The sequence below is a fragment of the Leptonychotes weddellii genome, unplaced genomic scaffold (genome assembly GCF_054177405.1).
Source record: "Leptonychotes weddellii isolate Sample4059 unplaced genomic scaffold, ASM5417740v2 HiC_scaffold_1717, whole genome shotgun sequence".
In the NCBI taxonomy this organism is placed as follows: domain Eukaryota; kingdom Metazoa; phylum Chordata; class Mammalia; order Carnivora; family Phocidae; genus Leptonychotes; species Leptonychotes weddellii.
In genome coordinates, this window is record NW_027755114.1 from 910 (window position 1) to 14,052 (window position 13,143).

The 13,143-nt window shown below is 37.3% G+C and overlaps 1 long non-coding RNA gene and 1 pseudogene across 1 annotated transcript; both read right to left on the reverse strand.

Annotated features, from left to right (window-relative positions):
* Positions 1–7,111: 7,111 nt before the first annotated feature.
* LOC115939459 (uncharacterized) lies at positions 7,112–13,010 on the reverse strand. The gene is made up of 5 exons (XR_014141882.1): positions 11,999–13,010; positions 11,338–11,453; positions 10,886–10,958; positions 9,113–9,185; positions 7,112–7,377 (listed from the first exon to the last, which is right to left on the reverse strand). It is a non-coding gene; the product is annotated as an uncharacterized LOC115939459 (long non-coding RNA).
* On the reverse strand, positions 8,425–8,507 carry LOC115939473 (small nucleolar RNA SNORD116; annotated as a pseudogene).
* Positions 13,011–13,143: the final 133 nt, after the last annotated feature.

Below are 13,143 nucleotides of genomic sequence, written 5' to 3' on the forward strand. Positions count from 1 at the left end.
CTCACGATTTTTTGATGGAGTCTTTCAAGTTTTCTACATAGAGTATCATGTCCTCTGCAAATAGTGAAAGTTTGACTTTTCCCTTACTAATTAGTATGCCTATTTCTTTTTGTTGTCTTTTTGTTGAGGCCAGGACTTCCAGTACTATGTTAAATAGATAGGACATCTCTCTCTTCTACCTGACCTTAGAAGCAAAGCTCTCAGTTTTCCCCAGTGAGGATATTAGCTGTGGTTCTTTCATATATGACCTTTATGATGTTGAGGTATGTTACCTCTATCCCTACTTTGTTAATGGTTTTAATCAAGGATAGATGCTATAAGTTCATTTTTGCTTTTGTTTCACTAGCCTTTGGAGATGTATCTTGAAAGAAGTTGCTGTAGCCAATGTCAAAAAGGTTACTGCCTATGTTCTCCTCTAGGATTTTGATGGAATCCTGTCTCACGTTGAGGGCTTTCATCCATTTTGAGTTTATCTTTGTGTATGGTGTTAGAGAAAGGTCAAGTTTCATTCTTCTGTGTATAGCTGTCCAATTTTCCCAGCACCATTTATTGAAGAGACTGTCTTTTTTCCATTGCATATTTTTTCCTGCTTTGTCCAAGATTATTTGACCATAGAGTTGAAGGTCCATATCTGGGCTCTCTATTCTGTTCCATTAGTCTATATGTCTGTTTTTGTGCCAGTATCATGCTGTCTTGGTGATCACTGCTGTGTAATATAGCTTGAAATGGTGACTAACATAATAAAATAAAATTAAATTAAGAAAAGGATGGATGCTGTATTTTGTCAAATGCTTTTTCTGCATCTATTGAGAGGATCATAAGTTTCTTATTCTTTCTTTTATTCATGTGGTGTATCACATTGATTGATTTGCAAATACTAAACCACCCCTGCAGCACAGGAATAAATCTCACTTGATCATGATGAATAATTCTTTTAATGTACTGTTAGCTTTGATTTGCTCATATCTCAATGAGAATTTTTGAATCCATGTTCATCAGGGATATTGGTCTGTAATTCTCCTTTTTAGTGTGGTCTTTGTAAGGTTTTGGAGGTGATGCTGGCCCCATAGAATGAGTTTGGAAGTTTCCCTTCCATTTCAATTTTTTGGAACAGTTTGAGAAGAAAAGGTATTAACTCATCTTTAAATGTCTAATTCTGCCATTCCCCACCCCCCCCGAGAAGCCGACTGCTCCTGGACTTTTGTTTGTTGGAAAATTTTTGATTATTGTTTCAATTTTTTGCTGGTTATGGGTCTGTTCAAATTTTCTATTTCTTCCTGTTTCAGTTTTGGTAGTTTGCACGTTTCTAACAATCTATTCATTTCTTCCAGATTGCTTAGTTTATTGGCATATAATTTTTCATAATATTCTCTTATATTGTTTCTCTTTCTGTGGTGTTAGTTATGATCTCTCCTTCATTAATGATTTTATTTATTTGGTTCCTTTCTCTTTTCTTTTTGATAAGTGGCTAAGGGTTTATCAATTTTATTAATTCTTTTAAAGACCAAGATCTTAGTTTTGTTGATCTGTTCTACTGCTTTTTGGTTGTTGCTGTTTGTTATATGTCATTTATTTCTGTTCTAATCTATATTATTTCCCTTCTTCTGCTGCCTTTATGTTTTATTTGCTCTTCCTTTCCTAGTTCCCTTAGTTGTAAGGTTAGGTTGTGTATTTGAGATTTTTATTGATTCTTGAGGTAGGCCTGTATTGCTATATACTTCCCTCTTATGAGTGCCTTTGATGCTTTCCAAAGGCTTTGGACCTTCATGTTTTCATTTTCATTTGCTTCTCTGTATTGTTTTAAAGATTTTATTTATTTGACAAAGAGAGACAGTGAGAGAGGGAACACAAGCAGGGGGAGTGGGAGAGGGAGAAGCAGGGTCCCCACTAAGCAGGGAGCCTGATGTGGTCTCAATCCCAGGAGTCTGGGATCATGGCCCACGCCAAAGGCAGCCACTTAACCTACTGAGCCACCCAGGTGCCCCTATTTTTTTTTATTACTTCTTTAATCTCCTGGTTAACCCATTCATTCTTTAGTAGGATATTCTTTAACCTCCATTTATTTGTGTCTTTCCAAATTTTTTCTTGTGGTTGAATTCAAGTTTCATAGCATTGTGGTCTGAAAATATGCATGTTATGATCTCAATCTTTTTGTACTTATACATCTTTTTTTTTACTTGACCCAGTATGTGATCTATTCTGGAGAATGTCCCATGTGAACTAGAAAAGAATATGTATTCTGCTACTTTCGGATGACATGTTCTGAATATATCTGTTAAGTACATCTGGTCCAGTGTGTCATCCAAAGCCATTGTTTCATTGTTGATATTCTGTTTAGATGATCTGCCCATTGCTGTAAGTAGGGTGTTAAATTCCCCTAGTATTACCGTATTAAGTCAATGAGTTTCTTTATGTTTGTTATTAATTGATTTATATATTTGGCTGCTCCTAAGTTGGGGGCATTAATATTTACAATTGTTAGATCTTCTTGTTGGATAGACCCCTTAATTATGATATAGTGCCCTTCTTCATCTCTTGTTACATTCTTTGGTTTAAAATCTAGTTTGTCTAATATAAATTTAGCTACTCTGGCTTTCTTTTAATGTCCATTAGCATGATAGATGGTTTCAATTTGGAAGTTTCTTTAGGTCTAAAGTGGGTCTCTTGTAAGCAATATATAGATGAGTCTGATCTTTTTATCCATTCAGATACCCTATGTGTTTTGATTGGAGTATTTAGTCCATTTACATTCATGATAGACATGTATTTAGTGCCATTGTATTAACTGTAATGCTGGTGTTGATTTTCTCTGTTCCTTTCTACTCTTTGTTGCTTTTGGTCTTTCTTTTCCAACTCAAAGGGTCCCCTTTAATATTTCTTGCATGGCTGGTTTAGTGGTCCTGAACTCCTTTAGTTTTTATTTGTCTGGGAAACTCTTTACCTCTCCTTATTCTTTTTCTTTATATTCTTTTTTTCTCTCCAAGTCCGTATTTAAATTCAAGTTGGTTAACACATAGTGTAGTATTAGTTTCAGGAGTAGAATCCAGTGATTCATCACTTACATATAATACTCAGTGCTCATTACAAGTGCCTTCCTTAATGCCCATTACCCATTTAGCCCATCCCCACACCCACCTTCCCTCCAGCAACCCTCAGTTCATTCTCTATAGCTAAGAGTCTATCTCTCCTTCTATTCTGAATGTCACCTTTGCTGGATAAAGTATTCTTGGTTGCATATTTTTCCCATTCAGTTCACTGAATATATCATGCCACTCTCCTCTGGTCTGCCAGGTTTCTGTGGTGAGATCTGCTGCAAACCTTACTTGTCTTCCCTTGTAGGTTAAGGACTTTTTTTCCCTTGCTGTGCTCAGGATTATTTTCTTTTCTGTGTACTTTGCCAGTTTTACTGTGATTTGTCTTGGTGTTGGCTGGCTTTTGTTGAATTTGATGGGAGTTCTCTGCACCTCCTGGATTTGCATGTCTATTTCTGTCCTCAGATTAGGGAAGTTTTCAGCTATAATTTGCTCAAATAAACCTTCTGCCCCCCTTTTTCCCTCTTCTGGGACTCCTGTGATATGAATGTTATTACTCTTTATGGACTCACCGAGTTCCCTAAGTCTACATTCATGATCCAATATTTTTCTTATTTTCTTTCTTTTAGCTTCATTTCCCCCCCATAATTTTAACTTTTATATCACTGATTAATTTCTCTGCTTCTCCCATCCTTGTCAATACATCCAGTTGGTTTTGCATCTCAGTTATAGCATTTTTCTTTTTTTTGGCCTGACTAGTTTTTATTTCCTTTATCTCTGCAGTAAGGGACTCCCCTTGTCTTTCTCAATCCCAGCTACTATCCTTATGATTGCTCTTTTAAATTATCATGGAACACTACATCAAAAACTAAAGATGTACTGTATGGTGACTAACATAACATAATAAAAAAATTAAAAAAAAATAATCATTCAGGCATACTAATTACATCTGTTTTGATTAGATCACTGGCTGTGACCTCTTCTTGTTCTTTCTTTTGGGATAAATTCCTCCACCTGGCATTTTTCCTAGACCTCTGTCTTCTGTGTGTTAAGGAAACATGTTACCTTTCCTGCTCCTTAGAGTAATGGCTATATTAAGAAGAGGTCACATTCTGTCTAGGGCCTGGTGCTTCAGGAAGTTTTGTGTGTGTGTGTGTGTATGCTGTGCACATTCTGCTGTTGTGTTTGGCTGCTCTTTCCCTCAGATCGGTCCTCTGCAGAGTTTCTCCTTGCCTTCAGTGGGGTGTGTTTGGACCTGGTCCAATGTGTGCTGAGTTTTAACTAGGTATGTTTTGGTCTGCTTGTTAGAAAAGGCTAGATCCATTTTACCTTATAGCTGAAGATTTGCAGCACTTTAAGTTGGTGTGTGTATGTGTGTGGGGGAGAGGGACTTACTCTGCTAATTCTTAGGCAGACTTGACCTAGTAAAGATTCACCTGCAGGGGCATCTTGGTGGCTTAGCTGGTTAAGCAACTGACTCTTGATTTTGGCTCAGGTCATGATCTCAGGGTCATGAGATCAAGCCCTGCATCAGGCTCTTAGTTGGATGTGGAGCCTGCTTAAGATTCTCTCTCTCCTCCTCCCTCTGCCCCCCCACATCCTCTCTCTCTAAAAAATAAAATAAAATAAAAATTAGAAAATTAAAAAAAGATGTACCCACAGGGCACAGTGAGGTGGGCATTGGTTTAAGTAGGTCCAGCCTCCACTGGCGGTGCTGTGCTGCTCACTGAAATCTGTCGTGCTGATGGGTTTGGGGGAAAATGGTGTCACCCCACTCTCTTGTACCCAGAGAGGGGAGTTCACACCTGCAGCTGTTCAGGGAGCCCTCATAGAAGACCAAACAATTTCCCCTCTTGTGTCCTGGTTTCCATCAGAACCTTGCTTTCACCCTGTCTGTGTCTGAGCCATCTGTCTGCCTGGCAGCACAGTGCTCCTGTGTTTTATCTCAGGGGTATGGCTGGGTTTTAAAACTCCAAATTCTAGGGACTCAGCACAGCTCAGACCCACACTGATCCTCTGAGTTAGGGTCTTGCTGTGCTGTGGCTGGTGCCACTTGTCCCAGAAAAGTAGTTGCATGATCATGCAGGGGCTCAGAGTTTATGGTAAAGCACAGCCAAAATCTGGCTTCCAGGTTAGCTGCCTTCAGCAGATGCCTCCACTGATAATGTTAATTAACAGGGCTGCTTAACAGTGCCTGCCATAATTTTTGTCCTGAGAGGCAGTGCCATATTTCCTAAATGTACTCCAAGAACGGAAACTGCCTTTTTTGGTGTGACCCAGGGGATCCTTAGATGCCGTCTGCTCCTGGGCCTCTGTCCTCCTTCCCCACAGGAGCATTGCTAAGCTTGCCAGGCATGACCCTGGTGATGGCATGGACTTCTAAAACTTCAGACTTTCAGCTCCACTGCTTGTAAAATCTTGTGACAATCAGCCCCTCTCCTTTTCTCAGTCAATGGTTTTTGGGAAGTTTTTCTTGTGCAATTCCCTGCATACTGATTTCACTCTTTCTTCCTCTCTTTCTCTCTCTCTCTCTCTTCTCTGTATGATCAGGGCTCAATCCCTTCTGTAGCATCTGCAATTCTCTTCTCCCCCAAATCAACTCTCCACAGCTCCTACCTTCCACAGTGTGGCCACTTTTCTCCCTCTAGATGTGCAATTTGTTCTCTCAGTCCCCATATGGATTTATTGGGTGTTCAGAATGGTTTGATATCTATCTAGCTGTGTTTGAAGGACGGGGCAAGCATAGAATCCCCCTACTGCTCCACCATCTTAAGAATTCAGCTGCTTAGTTTTCTAATACTGTGGTTCTTGCTGGTACCACAAAATGAAAACCTGGATCTCCCCCTTGTACATATTTTGTTTATGATGGATATCTGGCTGGACCTCAGTTTCACAGAAGTGATTGTGTAACTTATTTTGTTCAGATTTTTCAATGACGTCAATTATAGTCATCACTGATACACACAAGTTCCTAAAATAGGGTACTGTGTACCTCAGAAAATGAAAGAAACTGAGCACTCTGGAGTTCATCTCTCTGGGACACAGTTATCTATCCTATTCAGTCATGGAGACCAGCCCCTACATTAATGATTCAGGTTTCCTAGCTGACTATCATTGACTGTCTTATGGTAACTGGAATATTACATAATTCTTAAAAGAAAGATCAATATTTTGGGACAAATGCTAACTGAAAATTATTGAGAATTCCTACTGGCCCTTGAGAAAGGACCCTTCCTTTGTGTCCTAGCTCAAGGGTAAAGGATAAACATTTTCATGTGACACCTGAGCTCTATCCTTGTTGACCTGTGGGAATACAGTAAAAATGTAGAAAGATGAGAAATAAATATGTTCATTGGTCTGCCAGAAGCACAATATGGGAGGGTTCAATAATGCACTTCTTATTAAATAATCTAATATACTGTTCTCCTAGGATGTTTCCAATGTTATTCCAACAATATTAATAGTGTTAATTTCTAGCCTCCATCAGAGCAAATTTTGTCCAACATTTTCTGCCAGACAAATTAAATGAGCAACCAGAGTATGCTTAAAGTTCCAGGAAAATGTTGGCCTGGTGAAAATTTCAATCACAACAATGCACATATATTTCTGGCAATTCAACCTCAGAATTATCTTATACTCAAAAATGATCCAGTGATTTAGAGAGGAGGAAATCACAAAAAGCCATTATAGGGGAATAAAGCACCATTGTTTAAAAATCACTTAATCTGCCTGAGCTCAGGAACATGGCAATTTGCAGAGGATACATAGGGTTACGCTACACCTAATTCCACATTGTGGTCACAGCAATGCATGCAGGGCTCACATAGGCACAATAAATATGACATGTAACTAGAGGGGTTGAGAGTATACAGAAAAGTCAGACAGTGAGCCCTCTTAATTAAAATACTTCTCATTCTATTTTTAGGGTGGTGCTCATAAGGATACACTGCTAAGTACTAGTGGCATTTGGGTAAGCACACTTATTGGTATGAACACTGACACACTGGTGGGAAATTACCTTGCCATCATTTCTCTGCCTAATTCCTATATGAGGCATCAACAGAAAGACTGAGAAAGTGCAAAAATTCTGGAAAAAAACAGAAGTCTTGAAGAATCACTAGATTACTAAAGCCTCACATTGTTTAAATTGACAGATTCTATACAACATTAATTAATTCATGATTACTTAAAAATAACCCAGGAAAAAATTTATTAAAAAAATAGATATTACCTTGAGAGTGCATCATTGTTTCTTCTCAGGTAAGGGAGTTGGTAAAAGTGACAAAATCAGCTATTCTTTGGTGAAGTGGCAAGAATTCCATGCAACTGTGATCTTACTTCCAACCTACAAACCACAGGGACAGTCAGAGGAGCCAAGGAAGAAAACTTTCCAAATCCAATGTTTATTGATAAAAGCTTACAAGCATTAATTATATACATTCAATGACCAGCTATATGACAAGAAAAAAGTACCCTTGTTCCATGAAATAGAATGGTATAGAAAGTAATTTTGTTTTAAGACATAGTCAAAGTTTCTCCAAAGAACTCTTAGCATCATTCATTAAAACTAGGATCTTCCTTTAAACAGAAATGAAACAGACTGAAGGAATATCAACATCAACCAATAAAATTCCAAGATTTGGATATAATTGGCAATAATTTCACAGTTAGTTAGTTCAGTTCGCCAACATATAGTACATCATTAGTTTTTGATGTAGTGTTCAATGATTCATTAGTTGTGTATAACACCAAGTGCTCATCACAACACATGCCCTCCTTAATACCCATCACCTGGCTACCCCATCTCCCTACTCCCTCTCTTCTAAAAAAAATATTTAATGCAGCACATACTTGAATCCATCATTCAAATATCTAGAAAATTTCTCTTTGAGTGACAAGAAAAAAACACTATGAATTATTGTGACTGGATTAACAAGCAAATTAAAACACTCTCTGAGATATTCACACAAATACAAACCATTTTTCAGCTTCTATTATGTTTCCTTTATCTAAAAAATTATTGGTAACTCATGAATTATAGTATCTTTTGAACTATCTAATTGACCTCAATGGACTATGCCTCACTCACAAGATTGCAGCATCTAAGGAAATCATGTGAATGGCTTAACGGTAGACAAAAATGTGACTCATCAGTCTCATTACTTATGTGCTGGTTCCCCAGTGCCTGATTATTATGACTGTATGGATGCTGCTAGCCAAGCACTCAGAGTTACCATGTCACTTCTAAATCAGATATTTATAGATCTCTGCACAATTCATTTTTCTTAATGTATGCAATAAGTTTAGGTTTCAAATACCACAGACCTGGCTGGTACTACTATCTGACTAACTGAACTTTATCCATATTTTTTGCCTCATATGGTCCTTTGGCAGACCTCAGCTCACAGAAGTGTTTCTGTCACTCATTTTTTTCATATTCCAATGATATCCATTTTTTGAATTCATCATTGGTCTAGTCACATTTATAAAAGGGATATTAAACCTAAGATATGTGACAGACACTAAGCATTCCAGATTCTGTCTCCCTGGGACACACTGAGCCATACTATTTAATCATGGAGACTAGTCATCATAGTCAATGACTCAGCCTCACAACTGATTAGTACAGTCAGAATTTCACTGTCATATGAATGTTAGAGTATCCTAAGAGGAATGCCAGTTTTTTCAGGACAAAATGCTTACTAATGTTAGAATTCCTACTGGAATTCTCTGTTTTTAAAAAAGATTTTATTTATTTATTTGACAGAGAGTGAATGAGAGAAAGAGAAGGAGTGGGGGGAGAGGCAGAGCAGAAGGAGAAGCAGACTCCCCACTGAGCAGGGAGCCTGATGTGGGGCAGATGGATCCCAGGACTCCAGGATCATGACCTGAGCTGAAGGCAGACACTTAACTGAGCCACCCAGCCCCCACCCCCTCCTGAAACTCTATCAAGAAGAAGGAATCAATTCATATGAGACCCAGATAGTGGTTCATATCAACTTGTGCAAATAGACTAAAATATGGAAATATGTGATGTCCATTTATCAAACATGCACAACACAGAAGGGATTATAATATACCTTCATATCAAGTGAACTCATATTACTTTATTAGGATGTTTCTGTTATTATTCAAAGAGAGAAGTCAAAAATCCTGGAAATAAAAGAGACAAAATATTTGACAGTTCACCAGATAATTAATAATGCACATTGTCCAGATTAACAGATACTTCACAAAACCAATTATCTACTTGACTACAGAAAAATATTAAAAAATATAAGCCATAAAAGTAATTTATTTCAAATTGGTTATTACCCTTGGAGTGTATTGTTTTGTGCCATCTCAGAGAAAAGGAACAGATAAAAATGACAAAATCAGCACCTCTTTGCTATGGTGATGAGTATTCATGCAACTCAAAAAATCACTTCCATTCCACAAAAATACAGAGGAAATATAAAAAGTTGTGAAACAAAACCTTCCCAGTTGAGTGTTTACTGATAACAGATAATTAAGGAATCAAACAAAGATGTTCCCTTGACCATCTACGTAACTAGAAAAATTATGCTTTTTCCTCAGAAAAAAAGTAGTATAGAAAATCAAATTTTCTAAAACCTTGGTCTCAAAGCTGACCCAAAGTCCACCCCCCAAGCATTACTCTCTAAAATTATAACTTACTTTTATACACATAAACCCACTGATGGAATATGAATGTTAAGCAATGATATCAACATGAAATTCCAAGAATTGGAAATTTAATCATTTCATGTTAAAATGTTTAATGAAATATCTAATTTAATCCATCATCAAATATCTAGAAAATTTCTCCCTGAGTGAGGAGAAAAAGAAAAATAATTCTAATCTTGAAACTGGGCTAGCAAGCAAATTAAAACATAGTAAGATCACCTAATAAATACGATCTACTTACTCTTCAATTTTCCCATATTTCTTGTATTTAAGAGATAAATAAGCAAAAAAATGAATAACTTCTTTCTTTTTTTTAAGATTTTATTTATTTATTTGACAGAGAGAGACACAGTGAGAGAGGGAACACAAGCAGGGGGAGTGGGAGAGGGAGAAGCAGGCTCTCCTCTGAGCAGGGAGCCCGGTGCGGGGCTTGATCCCAGGACCCTGGGACCATGACCTGAGCTGAAGGCAGACGCTTAACGACTGAACCACCCAGGTGCCCCTGAATAACTTATTTCTAACTGACTAATACGACCTAAAGATATTGATTCTCACAAATGACTGTGACTGAGGAGATGGTGTAAATGGCTCAAGACTAGGCACAGCCATTTCCCACAGTGTTCACTACTCATGTGCTGGTTTTCCACAGTCTGCTTAATGTGGATTTATGAAAGCTATCAGTCAAGCCCTCAGAGTAGCTATGTCATTCCACAGTGGTTATTTACAGCCTCTGTACCATTCATTTCCTCTAGCATTTGTTAGTATGCTAGTTTTCCAATGCCATAGTCCTTTTTATTTGGTACCATTGGTGACCAAATTGAATTCTCTTTCACATTTTTTGCCTAGTATCATGGTCCCTGTGCTGGACCTCACCTTATAGAAGTTATTTTGTCACTCATCTTGTTCAGATTTCAACAAGACCCATTTGTGAAGCCATCATTGATCTAAGCACGTTTGCAAAAGGGATTTTAATCCTGAGATATATGTCAGATACTGAACACTCAGGATTCTGTCTCCCTAGGACACAGTGAACCATACTATTCAGTTATGGAGACTAGCCACCACAGTCAAGGACCCAGCCTCATGACTGACTAGCTTAGCCAAAATATTACCAGAAGAGTTAAAATTCCCTGAGAGAATGTCAGTATCTTCAGGAAAAAAAAACTTACCAGCATGAAAATTCCCACTGGCCCTTGAAGATAGGATGCAGAATTCTTCCCAAAACTTTCCTTCATTTCATGTCTCAAAGGGAAGAAATAAAAGCTTTTATATGAAACCAAGTTCTGTGTCCATGTTCAAGTTAGCATAGAATAAAATTATGGAAAGATGGGAAGTATACATGTCCATCTGTATCATTCACAACATAAGAGGTTTACTATGCATAAGTATATCATAATACTATTTTTCAAGTAGGTCCTTCTGATATAATTTAAAAGAGGAAGCATATAAATCCTGGAGGGAAAGTACACAGAAGTCTCAGATAACCCAGAATATAAAGGCTTCATATTGTCTGGATTAAGAGACTCTTCAAAATCATGTGTAATCTTATTGTCAAAAATAAATAATAGAAATAACCTAAATAATAATAAATAATAAATTTTATTAAAAATTGCAAAGTTACCTCTGGAGTGCACTGTTCTGATTATTCCCATAGAAGAGAACTGGTAACAATGACAAAATCAGTAGTTCATTGGAGCAGTGGTAGAAATTTCATCCAATTCCAATATCACTTAAAATCTACAAAATATACTGGGAAATTAAGAAAGTTGACAAACAAAAACACCATAATTGAAAGTTTACTAATAACAAGTCGTAAAAAATAAACCATAGATATTCACTTGACTCTCTATATAACAAGAAAAATTATGTTCATACTTGAAACAGGGCAGCATTGAAGGTCACAAGACCTTGGTCTCAAAGTTTCCCAAAACGGCCTCCATCAGCATCGGGCTTAAAACTAGGATCTCTCCTTCAACACTAACTATGAAACCCACTAACAAAATGTGAATATTGGGCAATAAAATCTACCTAAAACACCAAGAACTGAAAATGCAATCATTTTATAATTAAAAATTTTAGTGCAGCATCTACTTGAGTCCATAGCTCAAATGTCTAGAACATTTCTGCTTGGGTGACAGGGGGAAAATAGTATTCTAATTCTTGTGACCTCATCAGAAAGGAAATTAAAACATCCTTTAAAGCATTTTGACAAATAGAAACTACTCTTCAATTTCCATATTTCTTTTACTTAAGAGATAAATAAATAAAGACTCATCCTTTACCTTGATTACCTAGTCGATCTCAGTCAATTGCTCCTCACTCTAAAGATTTTGGCATGTAAGAAAAATGTGTGAATGGCTCAAAGGTAGGCATAACCATTTACCACTGGTCTCTCTCCTCACATGCTGGTTCTCCAGGGTCTGGTTACTATGAATGTGTGGAGGCTGCCAGCCAAGCACTCAAAAGAGTTGCCATGTCATTCCTAAATCAGAAATTGAAAGATCTTTATATAATTCATTATTCTTAATATATGCAATCAGGGTAGAATTCAATTACTATAGTCCCTATTAGTTATACCAGCTGACCAAACTGAACCTCCCCTCCACATTTTTGCCTAACATGATCTCTTGTGCTGGACCTCAGTCCACAGAAATTTTGCAAAACGAATTATATTATTAACTAGTTTAAAAAAGAAGTGCTCTTCCTGTGATGAGCACCAGGTGTTGTATGAAACTGTTGAATATATTGTACACCTGAAACTGATATTACACTGTATGTTAACTACTGGAATTTAAATAAAAACTTTAAAAAATAAATGAATGATCCATGAAAAATAAATTTATTTATTTATTTTTTTATATACAGCATGGAAATTACATTTTTTCTTTTTTCTTTTTTTTTTATATTTCATTATGTTAGTCACCATACAATACATCATTAGTTTTTGATGTAGTGATACACGATCCATTGTTTTCGTGTAACACCCAGTGCTCCATGCAGTACGTGCCCTCCTTAACACCCATCACCGGGCTAACCAATCCCCCCTCACCCCTCCCCTCTAAAACCCTGTTTGTTTCTCAGGTCCATAGTCTCTCACGGTTCAACTCTCCCTCCAATTCCCCCTGCCCATTTTTGCCTTCCTTCTCCTAATGTCCTCCATGTTATTCCTTATTTTCCACAAATAAGTGAAACTATGTGATAATTGACTTTCTCTGCTTGACTTATTTCACTTAGCATAATCTCCTCCAGTCCCATCCATGTTAATGTAAAAGTTGGGTATTCATCTTTTCTGATGCCTGAGTAATATTCCATTGTATACATGGACCACATCTTCTTTATCCACTCATCTGTTGAAGGGCATCTCAGCTCTTTCTACAGTTTGGCTATTGCGGACATTGCTGCTATGAACATTGGGGTGCATATGGCT